A 16,126-nucleotide genomic window follows, 5' to 3' on the forward strand; every position below is an offset into this window, starting at 1 on the left:
TCGGTGCTTCATACCTTGTACCACTTCTCAAGTGAATGGCACTAACCGTTTCATGTCTAGGGGGATTACTTTGAGGTGGTAATTGCCCCTTTTGTCTTTGTGAGCTTGAAGATGCTAGTTGAGTCAATTGTGTTTCCAACATCTTGGTGTGAGCTAGAATGTTGTTGATGGTGGTTTCCTTTGCTTGGCTATCTTTTTGCATTTGAGTGAAAAATTCTTGTTGATTCTTTTGCATTTGGAGGACCGCTTTTTGGACATCAAAGCCTTGGTCATTTTGGTGATTGTATGGATTTTGATTTTGGTAACCTTGGTTTTGATTGTAAAAGGGTCTTTGATTTTGGTTTCTCATGGGTGGTGGAGTGTATGTTGTTTGAGGGTTTTGAACATTTTGGCTTTCGTATGAGAGATTTGGATGGAATTTGGTGTTTTCATTGTAAAAGTTGGAATAAGGGGTACCACTCTTGTATGCTTGGAAAGCATTCACTTGTTCATTTGTTCCCCTACATTCTCCTTGGTCATGTCCCAAAGTTCCACAATTCTCACATATCCCACTTGGGATTGATGAGGATGCCGTCATGGCATTAACATGATGCTTTGATGATTTTGAGTTTTCCTCAAGTCTAGCCATAGCTTGTTCAAACTTCAAGTTGATTGTGTCAATGTGAGCACTAAGTTGAGCACCCAATTGAGTAACGGAGTCCACTTCATGCTTTCCTCCTCTAGTAGCCTTGCGAGGTCTACTATATTGTGAGTTATGGACCGCCATTTCCTCAATCTTGTTCCATGTTTGATTGTCATCAACTTCGGTGAACATTCCATTTGATCCCATATTGAGAATGTTCCTAGAATCTTCATATAAACCATTCCAAAATTGTTGCACCAAAAACCATTCGCTAAGTCCATGGTGAGGACATGAGCGACAAATTTCCTTGAACCGCTCCCAAGCTTCATACAAAGACTCTTCATCCTTTTGCTTAAAACCCGTAATTTGAGCTCTTAGCATGTTAGTCTTTTCCGGTGGGTAGAATTTTTTGTAGAAAGCTAGAGCCAACTTCTTCCAAGAATCTTTTCCAAGGGCGGCCTTATCAAGGCCCTTCAACCATTGCTTCGCGGTGCCGATTAAGGAAAAAGGAAATAAGACCCATCTAATTTGGTCTTGAGTCACGCCCGTTTGAGAGATAGCATCACAATAATCGCAAAAGGTTTCCATATGAGAATGAGGGTCCTCACTAGGCATCCCCCGAATTGGCTCCTCTCAACTAATTGGATGAAGGCGGACTTGGCAATAAAATTTCCGGTGAGATGTTGCGGTGTAGGAGTACCATTTGGTAGATTCTCCTCGGTGGGTACGGAGTGTGACGAGAATTTTGGCGTTGTAGGTGGATTTTGTGGGGTATTGTGTAATGGGTTTTCTTCTCCTTCTATTGCGAAAGGATTGACAAACTCACTAGTGGGTTGGACAACTTCACTAATACCTCTTAAATTCCTCCTAACAACTCTCCTATTGTTCGTCAAGGTTCTTTCGATTTCACGGTCAAAAGGTAACAAATCACCTTGTAACCTTCTAGACATGCAAAATATCAAACAACTCGAAAATAAGTAGAACAAACCTTGAGGAGTTTCACTTCCTCAAGGCGAAGAAAGACGCAACTAATGACAATAAAAAGAAATCTAAATCACACAAACACCATCCCCGGCAACGGCGCCATTTTTTGATACGATCCCGCTAAGTGTTCATAAATTAAGATGTGGTCGTTGGTCACGGTCGAATCAAAACAAAATTTATAGCTCCACAAACAACTCTACAATTAGTAAAGAGGCAAGTAAAGGTCGGATCCCAAGGGACGGGAGTTGAAATGAGATTTCTATTGAAACTAGTGGTGTCTAAGGGGTGTCACAAATTGGGTTGATATAGAAGGTTACTAAACTAAAATAGCAATAAAAATAAACAAGCAAGATGAATTAAAGGGGTGTAAACAATTGATTAAAGGCACTAGGGTGTCATGGGATCATAGGGGAATCATGGGATATGATCATACAAACATGTTCTCAAATTATAAGCAAGCAATTATTGTTGTGAAGGATTGAGTTGGGTTATATCTTACAATCCTAGGAAAGTTTGGGTCCCGGAGCCGAATCGATTAGATTGTACAACACCTACAAGTCGACTTAATATTTCCGACTCAACAACATGCATGGTCTAATGAGACTCGAGTTGGGTTATGTCTTACAAGTCTCATTGAAAAGATAGAAGATGATAGTAAATGCAAGGATTCATAGGCTTAGCATTTCATCAAATATAACATGTGCATGAGTTGAGATCAAAACAAGCAAGCAAATAAAATATGAAAGCATATTAATTTAAGCATGAATCATTCCCCATGTTGGTTTCCCCTAATCACCCATTAACCCTAGCTAAGAGACTACTCACTCATTATCATGTTGATCATGCTAGCAAGGTTGTCAATCATACCAACAATATGAAACATGATGAATAAATGAAAATAATTAACAATAATTAAAAAGGGATTAAGAGATTATACCTACTAATGATTCCAATAATAAAGCAAAGATAAATGAAGTACTTGAATGCTTGATTGAGAGGTTGTCAATCTCCCAACAATAACCCAAATAGTCTTCAATTACCCAAAATAAAGGATGAATAAAAGAGAGATTAAAGAACCAAAACTTGGATTAAAACTTGATTAATACTTGATTACAATATTAAAGAGAGATTTGATTGATATTAACTACACTAATTATTGATAAGAAGAACATGCCCTCTAATTAGACTAATGGGGTATTTATAGTGGTAATTAGGGAGGATGCATTAGGGTTAACTAAGGGCTAAACTAGTAATTACACTTTTTAAGTTGAGCAAGGAGGAGCCGGTATTTTCTGAGAGAAGGGCTTCTTTCTTCGTAGCTTGGAGAAGACAATCCGTGTTGTGCTAGAATCCGGGCGGAATAGGGTCGGGACGGGCGGATTCTGGCGTTGGAATCCGAGCGGATTCAGGGGAATCCGGGCAGATTGTGGAGGGGGAATCCGAGCGGATTGTGGCAAAGCCGCTCGGATTGTGTTGCTGCGGGACGGACGGATTGGTGGCAATCCGCTCGGATTGTCAGTCAGCAACAAATCTTCTTCTTTTCTTCCCTTTTCTTCATAAATTCCTTGGGGATTTCCTTGGGGACTCAAGGATCTTTTCTCAACATTGCTCTTCTACTATGATATGTACAAAGGCCTTCTAGTCTTGTCTCTCCTTGATGCTTGGTCATTGAATTCGATCAATTTAGTCTCGTTTTGCCATGAAAATGCAAGATTCTTACTCCTTTCCTACCAAGGGATCAAAATCTCAAAGAATATGCAAAACAAAGAACTAAAGATAAGAAATGACCCAAATAAGCACTAAAAAGCATGGAAACAAGGCTAATTCGGGGGCTAAATATGCGCCAATTATGGTCACATTTATGACCAGTTTATTTAGGAATGTGAGTAGTACTCCTTATGAGACATGTCACATCAATTTGCATAAATATGAATTTGATCTGCTTAATACTTGTATGCATTCGGTTTGTGGTTTGTTGACACATGTGGTAGAGGTTTCCCTTTATTCATTTTACCCATGAACTCCACACTGCCAAAAATATCCCTTTTGTCCTATTTACTACATCCTACATTTAGCCTGTCCTTTGTCAAGCTAGTAGTCTGTGTTCTTGGGATTGTTATTTAGTTTTTGGTAGCATTTGCTCTTATTTGAGATTTTGTTGGGAAGATGAAATGAAGGAGGAAAGAAGTTGAAAGGAAAGAAAAAGAAATAAAAAGAAAAAAAAATGATTCGAAAAAATTAAAAAAAAGCATTATGTACTGTTCATAGCAGTCGATCGACTGCCAATTCTGGTCGATCGACTGAGGTTCTAATGAAAAGAAGAAATCAATTCGCAAAGTTCATAATCCTTATCTTTTGGCGATTTTTGCTCCCATGTTGCATTAGTATGTTATGGGGAGTTAGTTGATTACTTCTATACCTGGAGATTGTGAGATTTGTGCTTGCTATAGCACCGTTTCGTTTAATTATGAGCAAGAAGAAGGATGTTGCCATATGGTTCCGTTTTGGTACTAGCTTTATCACCTGTACCTCCACTTTTCCATAAATGTTTTGCCTCTTCTTACCCATACCTCACATATCCACATATATACCCCGGCATGTGTCATGGTCTTTTGTTGGTTGGAATGCATATGTACGGTTGTAGAGATTGTTTTCATATTATATTGCAGGCATGTTCTTATAGGTCGTAGTTAGGTGAGAGTCTGTACAAAATGAATTCTTTCTATCCTCTTATATATTCACCTGTGCTTATGTGTGATATCAGCGACCCGTGAGAGTCCAATTTGATAAGTCTCTATAGTTGACAATTCAGCAGTTTTTAACGACTTCATAACTCGTTTGTATGATTCACATGTTGTAATTCGCTCTGAGATTGAACTCGTTCCATTAGGTTTTAGGATCGAGTCTAGTTCTTGCTTGGGGACAAGCAAGGGTTTGGTTTGGGAAAGTTTGATGCGTGTCTTTTATATGATGTTTTACATCCTGTTTTACACGCATTTTAGAGCTCATTTTAGTAGTTTATGCTATTATTCTCCCTATTTCCGTCTACTTTCGTGTTTGTGTACATTATTGCAGAAATGTGAAGAATTCAACGGAAATTGAGCTAAATCCGTCCCCGAGTATCCTGCATTGCATTTTGACGTGGAGTATTCACTTAAAGAACGAGCTTGGTGCGCATTTCAACGCCCGAAAGACAAATCCACGAGATCATAGAAGTCAAGTACCAGCTAAAGCAGTCGATCGACCACCACCTTCAGTCGATCGACCAACATGCGGGATCCAGAGGCTACTGTACACTGCTAGTCAGTCGATCGACCGCCCTTCTTAGTCGATCGACCACATCGCTGCTTCAGACGAGAATTAAAAGATCGAGGAACTTAAAGCCCATTGTGTTTAGGTTTTAGTAATAAGTGTTAAGTATATTTGCTATATAACGTAACCTAGCTTCTAGAGATTATCATCGAGTTTTTACCTAGTTTTACATTCAGTTTAGTTTTATCAAATAATTAGGGTTTGGGAAACTCTTTCGCATTGGATTTTTGTTGTGCTTTCAATCATTCCGTTACAATCCTTCTGCAATTTCGGTATTCACTTGCTCTTATTCCAGTTCATCTTTATTGTGTTGATAGTTTAGAAATTGCTAGTTAGTTCGCCGAGACCGTAATCATCGTTTTATGTTAATCGTTTGTTCTATTATTTCAAGCATGAATCCTTCTGTTTATTTCATTAATTTTATTGTCGTTATCGTTCTTAGTATGAGTAGCTAAATTATTCGTGCTAGGATGTAGGGGAATTATAGTGTAGGCGGCAATAGAATGAACGCGGCCTGAATCGCGTGTCAGTCGATCGACTGACATACTTGGTCGATCGACTGACCTCGTGGGGTTTTACTTTCGTTTTAATTGTTTTAATTCTTTATTCGACGAATCGAGTGCACACGACTAGTTGAATGTTTAGGATATGACTGACCCATTAGATCGAGAGATAGGGACAGTTGATTGACCGCCAATTAAAATGACTAAACTATGCTGAGATCGAAAGATAGGTAAAGTTTAGATTATAAGTCACTTTTCAGGACGAGAGTTAGTATTACTGATATTAGGGACTTATAGCGAGATCTAAAGATGCTATCTGCTAAGAGTGGACAGAGAGGACCTCTTGTTTCCCGCCTCATGTGTTTGATTTAGACCGACTTAGTTTGCTGCCGCCGAAACTATAACGAACCGACCATCCTAGTACCACTTCTTTTATCTGTTTTATCTGTTTATTTAGTTTGTTGTCTTTTATTGCTATTAGTATAGACCAAATCAAATCAACCCCCACTTTCGTTACCTTAGACTAAATTAGACAATTAGAAATTACATTCGCCTCCTTGTGGTTCGACCCTGTTACCACTAGCCTAGGTTAGTTTTAATAGGAAATTATAAATCTTATTTTTGGTACTCACAACGACGGGTATCAGATAAAGGGATCGATAGTATTTGAGTTTCATTTTGGGAGTTTGCTTTTGTTGTTTGTTTTTCCCCCCAATTTCTTGTGGCATATAACATTTGAGAATACTTTCTTGCCATTTCTTTTGATTTTTGGCAATTCAACACTTGACAACTTTTTAACTTTTTGCATTTCTTTTTGAACATTTTCAAAGTCACCCCATATGTAGTGAGGGTGGCTTATATTTGAAGCTTTAGGAGTTCTATTTTTGCTCCTCTTTTCATTTGATGCATTTTGCAAACTTTCTTTCACTTTTCATTTCATTGAACTCAAATCAATTTCTTTTTGTGCCCATTCCCTTTGATGACAAAAATGTGGTAGAACATGGATGATGGATGCATGCATGGTTTCAAGGGATAAACGGTAGCCAAGGAGTTATCACACCACAAGGTACTCTTGACTAGGCCTTAATCCATGGGTCAAAGGATACTAGCATGACACATCCTAGGGTGTTTTACAAGTATTCTAACAAGCAAAGTCTTAAGAAGAAAGAGCATCTACTAGGGACTATATACACTAGTCAAGCTTCCCAAGTAGACGATTTCACAAAAAATTTCTAACATGCAAACTACATGCCATGATGCAACTATCATATATACATCCTAATGCATATGATTCTACCAACTAATATGCCATATAATCTAAATGCAAGTCCTAAATTCACATTGTTTATACCGCATCAATCAAAATAAAGCCACATAGTCATTAACATAAAGAGGAAAAAGGAGATTGGAAAGATCATACTATGCGGTCTTCATTATCCTCATGTCTCGGATATGGCGTAGTCGATCAATGCGAACAAGGATAGAGCAAACACAATATATACAATAATATATACAAGTCTACACTACAAAGGAAATGAACTTCTTTTTGTATTTTCAAATTTTTCAATTTTTTTTTGATTTTTTGAAAATTTTTTTATTTTTTTGAGTTTTTGAATAAAAGTTAAGTTAGAATTTCCCATCCCCACACTAATATGGGCATTGTCCTCAATGGCCAAAATGATAGGAAATTATGCAAGCATGATGCATGAATTCTATATTAAATGCAAGCTATATTAATCTACACTACATGATGCATGGGTTTTTGTTTATGACGGAGAGCGTAATTTAGATTACCTCTCGTTGCGTATGCATGTACTTCCCCAAACCGAGATAGACATTATTTCTAATGTCTTAAATTATGGGGTAGTTCATGCACACAAGATGCAATGCATGAAACTAAATTGTCATTTTGAATTTTTCAAATGGGAACAATAAAAGAACACCTCAATGTGGCCGAGGTGTTAGTCCTCATGTTGCTAGGACTCTCCAAACTATGATCAAGATAAAAATAAATAAAACAAAGAAAGAAGTAGACAAACCTCAAGAGGGTAGAAGCCTCCAAAGTTTGCTAGCCCTCCACCATATCATCATTGTCATCATTTTCCTCCATAGAAGCGGACTCATCACCACTTCCCTCTTCACTTCCTTGCTCACTTCCTTCATCATCTTCATTAGCCTCTTATTCTTCATCATCTACCTCTTCATAACCACCCACATCATCGACATTCCCATCTTCACCCAGTCTTTCACCCCTAGATGTGCTTGGAAAGAAGACTTCTCTATCCGCCCAACTAGGCAAAGGACATGAAGGATCAAGTAGTCCGTGCCTAGCTAAATGAAAGAGGGGTGGATATTGGGCCAAATATGCATCTACTCGATCATTGTAAGCTTGTTTATGCATTTCTTGCATAAGTAGAGTCATGTAGTCATTGCCCACTTCAACACCTTCGGGTTTGAACTCTTGATATTTGAATGGGTAGGGTGGTGTGACAATGGAGGAGGAGGGCTCTTCAATCTCGCCCCTTTGTTGACGGATGATGTACTCGGTGCCCTTTGAGAGTGGAAGTAGGTAGTTTGTTCTATGAGCACTCAAGCGGCATATCTTGGAAGGCAAAGTGAAAAATCTAGCATCATTGGTGAGCCACCCATAGTTGGTGTCAAGAGGATTATACTTAACCCACTTGTACTTGTTAATCATGGCATTCATGTCAATGAGATGACCCCCTTTGATCACCACATAGGTGTTATCCTTGTTGAAATTTGGATCAAAGTACTTGGCCAAGAGAGTAACTAGACCTCCATTTACGATAAAAGCGGTGCCTTCCTTTCCACAATCAACATTGAGCCATCTTTCCACCAAAAGCCTTAGAGCATTGTAAGGCTTAGTGAATTCCCTTCCAACATTTAAGGCCGACTCAAGTAGAACAAAATCGAGCTTTGTAAAATGATTAGTGTCTTTTCTTGCAATTATAGTATTCCCGATGACCTTGTGCCACACTCTAATGCCCGGATGGTGGACTAATAGAGCGCGACAAGCATGAAAGTTCTCAAATTTCTTCCCGGAAATCGCCTCCCAAAGAGGAGCGGGGTCATATTTTTCGGGCATCTTATGATAGTATGGTGTATCACTAAGACCTAATGCTTTGCTCAAAACATCAAAGGTGATGCGCCTATTCACATTGGCAAGGCGAAACTCGATGTATGTTCTAGTCTCTACCTTAGTCACTTTCAATGAACTTAGGAATTCCACGGTAAGGGAGGGGTATGTCAATTCTCTTGTAGTGAACAATTTTCCCAACCCCATGGCTTCAAAGAAGGCTTTTGTTTGTTCAAGGAAACCCAATTTGTTCAAGGCATCTTCACATATGAATTTGGTGGGTAGAATGGATTTCTTAGCATACTTGGCAAATGTATCCCTATGGGAGTTAGAAATGAAAATTACCTCCGGATAGTTTGGTAATTGAGCAATTTCCGGAGTTGTTGATGTTGTTGCTTCCAAGGGAGGATTTTGTTGTTGTTGAACTTCCAAGTTTGCACTAGCAACCACCATAGCCATTGAAGCTTTCTTTGCTTGAAGGCATTGTTGCCTTTTTGAGAGTGCCTTTGCCTTGAGTGCCTTTGTTGATCCTTTTGTTCTTGCCATTGATGATTATACCAAGAAAAGATTCAAAATCTTCAATTTCCAATTATACCCAAATCGATTATAAGATGACAGGATTTGCCTTTGTATTTCAAAAATCGACTCAACGGTGGAAGATTTTGGTGCTTGGATTGACTATTATTGGAAAAAGGAGTGAATAATTGTTGTTGTAAGGAAGTTTGGATTTGATTTTGTTGAATTTGGTTGAGGAAATCTTGTTTTTGGTGATGGAGAGGAGGAGGGTTTTGGGGTTTATGGGTAGTGTTTGAATGTATGAATGAATGAATGAATGTAGGAAGGGGTATTTAAAAACCACCCGAAATTTCAAAACTGCAGAGGGAAGACGAGCGGATTCCCTTCGGGACGCTCGGATTCTGCTCAATCTGGGTTCAGGAAATCTCGCCTAAAGACGGGCGTCTTTCAGTGAAGACGAGCGGATTCTTCAGTTCCAGGACGAGCGGATTCCTTTAGAGACGAGCGGATTCTGTTACAGGAACTTTTCTTATTCTGCACTGGCAAAAAGACGGGCGTCTTCTTACAAAGACGAGCGGATTCTGTCAGACGAGCGTCTTCTCAGCCGGGACGCTCGGATTCTCTAACAGTCCCAAATTTTCAACTTTGCAGCTCATTTGGACGGACGGATTCTCAAACAGACGCTCGGATTTCCATAAGACGAGCGGATTCCCCATAGGGACGCTCGTATTCCTCCTGGTCTACCTGGATTCAGTTCCATCCGTGCACTTGCATATCCCGTGTCATTTTCATTCTTCAAATCCCGTGTTCTTCATTGTAGGGGCACTACTAAAGCATGAATAGCCTAGGCAATTGCTATCCCCACACTAAGCACTACACATCAATAAAATCATTAGTCCCTCCCTCACTTCTCTCAAAAAATGATAAATATCTTGATCAAGGCATAAAATTCAAAAATGACAAAAATGCAATGTAAAAATTAAAATGCAAGTTAGGGAGTTAGTATATTTACAAATGGTGGTTTGGAGAGGACTCCACCAAACTCTTATCCTTAGTGAGATGTCATGGGGGCATATCCAAGGTGTTGTCGATATTACTCAACACCTTGAAGAAGTAGTCAAAAGCTTGTTCATTATCATGATAAAGATCCTCAATAGATCTTTGCACTTGTTGTCCTTCATGTTGGTCTTGATCGATAGCATTACCGATATAGGGATTGAAAATCCCTTCAAACTCATCGTCCCATAGACCACAAACTTCATCTACTTGATCACTAAAGATCTCTTGAGTTGATAGAGACAACTCTCCCACTTTCTTGTCTTGGCCAATGAGGCCATCTTCTTCATTGCTTGATTTTGGTGAGCTTTTCAAGCTCTCTTTGTTACAATTCACTTGCTCTTTGAATGGAGCATCATCGACTTTCTTCTTCCATTGGAATTCCGACTTCTTCCTATCATCCTTCCGGCTATAATGATCAACCATAAAACATGGTTCATGCAAACGGGGAGCTCTCATGGTCTTGTCAAGATTGAAAGTTATGCTCTCATCTCCCACTTCTATAGTGAGCTCTCCATGCTTTACATCTATCACCGCACCCGCGGTGTGCAAGAAAGGTTTACCTAGAATGATTGGAATATTGGAGTCTTCTTCCATGTCAAGAATGACAAAGTCCACTGGGATGAAAAATTTCCCAACTCTTACGGGAACATCTTCCCATATCCCCAATGGTGTCTTTTTCGATCTATCGGCCATTTGGAGTGTGATATTGGTGCATTTAAGCTCTCCCATCCCTAACCTTTTACTTACCGAGTATGGCATAACACTCACACTAGCCCCTAGATCACATAAGGCTTTGTTGATCGTGGTGTCGCCAATGGTACACGGTATTGAGAAGCTTCCCGGATCTTTAAGTTTTGGAGGTGAACTCCCTTGAAGTATTGCACTACTCACCTTAGTGAAGGTGATAGTCTCAAGCTTCCAGATCGACTTCTTCTTCGTAAGGATGTCTTTCATGTATATTGCATAGGCCGGCACGTGATTGATTAATTCCGTGAAAGGAATCGAGACTTCCAAATTCTTCACAATTTCCATAAATTTTCCAAGTTGGTCATCAAATTTGGGCTTGGCTTGACGACTCGGAAAAGGAAGTCTAATCACAATGGGTTCCTTCTCCTTGGCCTTGTCTTCATTTTTCTTTGAAACTTCTTCTTTTGATGGTTCTCCATCCTTGGAGTTTTGCACTACTTATTCTTTGTCATTAGCTTCCACAACTTCATTCTCAACTTGCTTCTTCGGTGCTTCATACCTCGTACCTCTCTTCAAGTGAATGGCACTAACCGTTTCATGTCTTGGGGGATTACTTTGAGGTGGTAATTGCCCCTTTTGTCTTTGTGAGCTTGAGGATGCTAGTTGAGTCAATTGGGTTTCCAACATTTTGGTGTGGGCTAGGATGTTGTTGATGGTGATTTCCTTTGCTTGACTATCCTTTTTCATTTGAGTGAAAAACTCTTGTTGATTCTTTTGCATTTGGAGGACCGCTTTTTGAACATCAAAACCTTGGTCATTTTGTTGATTGTATGGAGTTTGATTTTGGTAACCTTTGTTTTGGTTGTAAAAGGGTCTTTGATTTTGGTTTTTATGGGAGGTTGGGTGTATGTTGGTTGAGGGTTTTGAACATTTTGGCTTATGTATGAGAGATTTGGGTGGAATTTGGTGTTTTCATTGTAATAATTTGAATAAGGGGTACCACTCTTGTATGCTTGAAAAGCATTCACTTGTTCATTTGTTCCCCTACATTCACTTTGGTCATGTCCCAAAGTTACACAATTCTCACATATCCCACTTGGGATTGATGAAGATGCCGTCATGGTATTAACATGATGCTTTGGTGATTTTGAGGCTTCTTCAAGTCTAGCCATAGCTTTTTCAAACTTCAAATTGATGGTATCAATGTGAGCACTAAGTTGAGCACCCAATTGAGTAATAGAGTACACTTCATGTTTTCCTCCTCTAGTAGCCTTGCGAGGTCTACTATATTGTGAGTTATGGACCGCCATTTCCTCAATTTTGTTCCAAGTTTGATTGTCGTCAACTTCGGTGAACATTCCATTTGATCCCATGTTGAGAATGTTTCTTGAATCTTCATAAAGACCGTTCCAAAATTGTTGTACCAAGAACCACTCGCTAAGTCCATGATGAGGACATGAGCGACAAATTCCCTTGAATCGCTCCCAAGCTTCATACAAATATTCTTCATCCCTTTGCTTAAAGCCCGTAATTTGAGCTCTTAGCATGTTAGTCTTTTCCGGTGGATAGAACTTTTTGTAGAAAGCTAGAGCCAATTTCTTCCAAGAATCAATTCCGAGAGTAGCCTTATCAAGGCCTTTTAACCATTGTTTTGCGGTGCCAATTAGAGAAAAAGGAAATAAGACCCATCGAATTTGGTCTTCAGTAACACCGGTTTGAGAAATCGCATCACAATAGTCACAAAAAGTCTCCATATGAGAGTGAGGGTCTTCACTAGGCATCCCCCCAAATTGGCTTCTTTCGACTAATTGGATAAATGCGGATTTGGCAATAAAATTTCCGGTTAAGTATTGTGGTGTGGGAGTACCATTAGGTAGGTTCTCCTCGGTTGGTACGGAATGTGATGAAAATTTAGGCATTGTGGGTTGATCTTGTGTTGGGTTCTCCTCACCTTCTCTTACAAAAGGGTTGATGAACTCAATAGTGTTTGGTTGAATATCTACAACCTCACCAATACCACTCAAAGTTCTCCTAGCAAGTCTTCTATTGTTTGTCAAAGTCCTTTCAATTTCGTGATCAGAGGGTAACAAGTTACCTTGTGATCTTCTAGACATGCAAAATATCAAACAACTCCAAAATAATTAGAACAAACCTTGAGGAGTTTTACTTCCCCAAGGCAAAGAAAGACACAACTAATAACAATATAAGAAAATCTAAATCAAGTTAACACCGTCCCCGGCAACGGCGCCATTTTTGGTCGGACTCACTTGGAGGTTTAGTTTTCGGTACTTGTCGTTATGAGCACCTAGACCAAAACACAATTTATAACTTCACAAACAACTCTACAATTAGTAAAGAGGCAAGTAAAGGTCGGATCTCAAGGGACGGGAATTGAGATGAGATTTTCAATTGCAACTAGTGGTGTCTAAGGGTGTCACAATTTGGGGTTTGAAGTAGAAGATCACTAAACTAAATAGCAATAAAAGTAAACAAGCAAGATGATTAAAAAGGGATGTAAACAATTGATAAAAGGCACTAGGGTGTCATGGGGTCATAGGGGATTCATGGGAATTGATCATACAAACATATTCTCAAATTATAAGCAAGCAATTATTGTTGTGATGGATCGAGTTGGTTTATATCTTACAATCCTAGAAAAGTTTGGGTCCCGGAGCCGAATCGATTAGATTGTACAACACCTACAAGTCGACTTAATCTTCCCTACTCAACTATATGCATGGTCTAATGAGACTCGAGTTGGTTTATGTCTTAGAAGTCTCATTGAAAAGATAGGTGATGGGTAAAAATTGCAAGGATTCATAGGCTCGCATTTCATCAAACATAACATGTGCATAAGTTGAGATCACAACAAGCAAGCAAATAAACTATGAAAACATATTAATTTAAGCATGAATCATCCCCCATGTTGGTTCCCCCTAATTACCCATTAACCCTAGCTAAGGAAACTACTCACTCATTATCATGTTGAACATGCTAGAAAGGTTGTCAATCACACCAATAAAGTAAAACATGATGAATAAATGAAGATAATTAACAATAATTAAAAAGGGATTAAGATAATTTTACCTACTAATGATTCCAATAATAAAGCAAAGAATAATAGAAGTACTTGATGATTGATTAGAAGGTTGTCAATCTCCCAATAATAACCCAAATAATCTTCAATTACCCAAAATGAAAGATGAACAAAAGAGATTAAGGAAATGAGATTTGTATTAAAACTTGATTAAATGTTGATTATAAAATTAAAGAGAGATTTGATTGATATTAACTACACTAAAGATTACTAAGAAGAACCTCATAATCTAATTAGACTAATGGGGTATTTATAGTGGGGATTAGTTACATAAATTAGGGTTTACTAAGGGCTTAAATGACGATTAAGTCCTTGAGGAATCGCCGGTCTCGAGGTAGACTCCGGTCTCCTTTTCGCCGGTCTTAGAAAAATATGCGCATCCTTCCTTGAAACATGTAGAAGACGAAATGGCTGACACACAATCCGAGCGTCCAGGGCACGGGACGGGCGGATTGTGGAGGTTCTGGCCGAGCGGATTGTGTTGGTGGACGGGCGGATTGGGGTGATTCTGGACGGGCGTCCAGCTGGGGAAGACGCTCGGATTGCCCTTGCTGGACGGGCGGCTTGTGGACAATCCGCTCGGATTGTCTTACAGCTTCTTCCTTTCTTCTTTTCTTCCTTTCTGTTCATAAAATCCTTGACGATTTCCTCGGGGATGCAAGGATCTTTTCTCATCATTGCCCATCTACTATAGTATGTACAAAGGCCTTCTAGTCTTGTCTTCTCTTTGATGCTTGGTCATTGAATTCAATCAATTTAGCTCTATTTTGCCATGAAAATGCAAGGTTTGCACTCCTTTCCTACCAAGGAAACAAAACCTCAAGGAATATGCAAAACAAAGGACTAAAGACAATAAATGACCCAAATATGCACTAAAAAGCATGGGAACAAGACTAATTCGGGGGCTAAATATGCTCTAATTATGGTCACATCAATTTTGATTTTGATTTTGGCAATTTTTGAGAAATTGGCTGATTTGTGTTTGCTGTGTTTGATTAGAGGCTTGGTTGTACGCTTACTTCACCCCTCTGCGTCCGGGGACTACAGGCGGTGTTCCCTCGACCTACCCTGCTCTGAGGGGTTGGACGGTGGCTCGGAAGAAGTCGATTAAGTCGACTTACGAGGACTGCAGGCGTCGTGTGAACAAGCTTCGGATTGCTGATGTAAGTTCTCGTTCTTTTCTCTCTCTTCTTTATAGAAGTAGATAGGGGTAAGGTGACTAGGTAGCTTAGGAAGCCCCAGTCGGCTGAGTAGCTTTGTCTTGAATGCAGTTTGTTGGGCGGCCTTGGGAGCACTACACGGACGTGCCGGCTGCTATCAGGGAGCGATTGCGGCCTCGCAGCTCCCTACGTTTGTACCTGGAGACGGCGATCGAGCCGGTTTGGTACCTGGGCGAGCGTTTAGCTCGTCAGTGCTTCACCGAGACTTTTGTGGTACCGGTCGATCCGCCGTGGGTGTTGTTCCAGGAGTCCACCCCCACGAGGTTAAGGAGCACCTTCACGGTCAGGGAGGTGAGGAGTTGTTGCTGCGGGACGTCGACTACGACACCTTCCGGTTGTCGAGGCTTGCTTGTTACCCGATCGAGGTATATTTTCCTATGTTCTTTTGTTTTCATTGCCTCTCTTGATAGGAGGGTTTGTCATCTTTGATGTGGATCCAAATGGTAGGGAGTCGACCTGCTGATGAGGACCCAGCCCCCATCTTTCCCGACGGAGACTACCTTTCAGGGGCCGGGCGGCGAGGAGCTTCAGCTGCGCTTACCGGAGCCTGCGGTTGCCGAGGTGACTGACGCCGGCATGGAATGGAGGTTGATCGTCCTGAGGGTGAGTTCCTGACTTGAACAGTTTTCCTCATTTTGAGCTTTGCCTTGCATTGTATTGAAGGACATTTTTTATTTGTAGGTGACGACCGTTAGTCATCAGGCTTTGTGGCGGATGGCTAACCGCTGGAGGGCGCTTGCTGGTGACCTGGCTGCGAGGGAGGCTCGGCTTTCTCAGGTACTTTTTGTGTGTTGTTTTTGTGTATTTTGTGTTGCATTTCACGTTTTTAGATCTTGACGATCTGTATTGTGTTTTATAGGGTACTACGGATCCAGCGGAGCTTGCTCGGGTCCGCGCTAAGTTGGATGCAGCTAGGTCGATGATCGAGGCCCAAGGGTTGGGGATCACTCGTCGGGATCAGGAGTTGAGGCGTCGTGAGGACGATTTACGGAGCCGAGACGCAGAGATTGCCTCTCTGAGGGCTCAGCT

At 40.3% G+C, this 16,126-nt stretch overlaps 2 non-coding genes across 2 annotated transcripts; both read left to right on the top strand.

Annotated features, from left to right (window-relative positions):
- Nucleotides 1-896: 896 nt before the first annotated feature.
- Nucleotides 897-1,003, top strand: LOC141616207 (small nucleolar RNA R71). The gene has a single exon (XR_012530567.1). It is a non-coding gene; the product is annotated as a small nucleolar RNA R71 (small nucleolar RNA).
- Nucleotides 1,004-12,220: 11,217 nt separating this feature from the next.
- On the top strand, nucleotides 12,221-12,327 carry LOC141616281 (small nucleolar RNA R71). Its single transcript, XR_012530636.1, has one exon. It is a non-coding gene; the product is annotated as a small nucleolar RNA R71 (small nucleolar RNA).
- The last annotated feature ends 3,799 nt before the right edge of the window (nucleotides 12,328-16,126 follow it).

Source organism: Silene latifolia, chromosome 11 (genome assembly GCF_048544455.1).
Source record: "Silene latifolia isolate original U9 population chromosome 11, ASM4854445v1, whole genome shotgun sequence".
In the NCBI taxonomy this organism is placed as follows: domain Eukaryota; kingdom Viridiplantae; phylum Streptophyta; class Magnoliopsida; order Caryophyllales; family Caryophyllaceae; genus Silene; species Silene latifolia.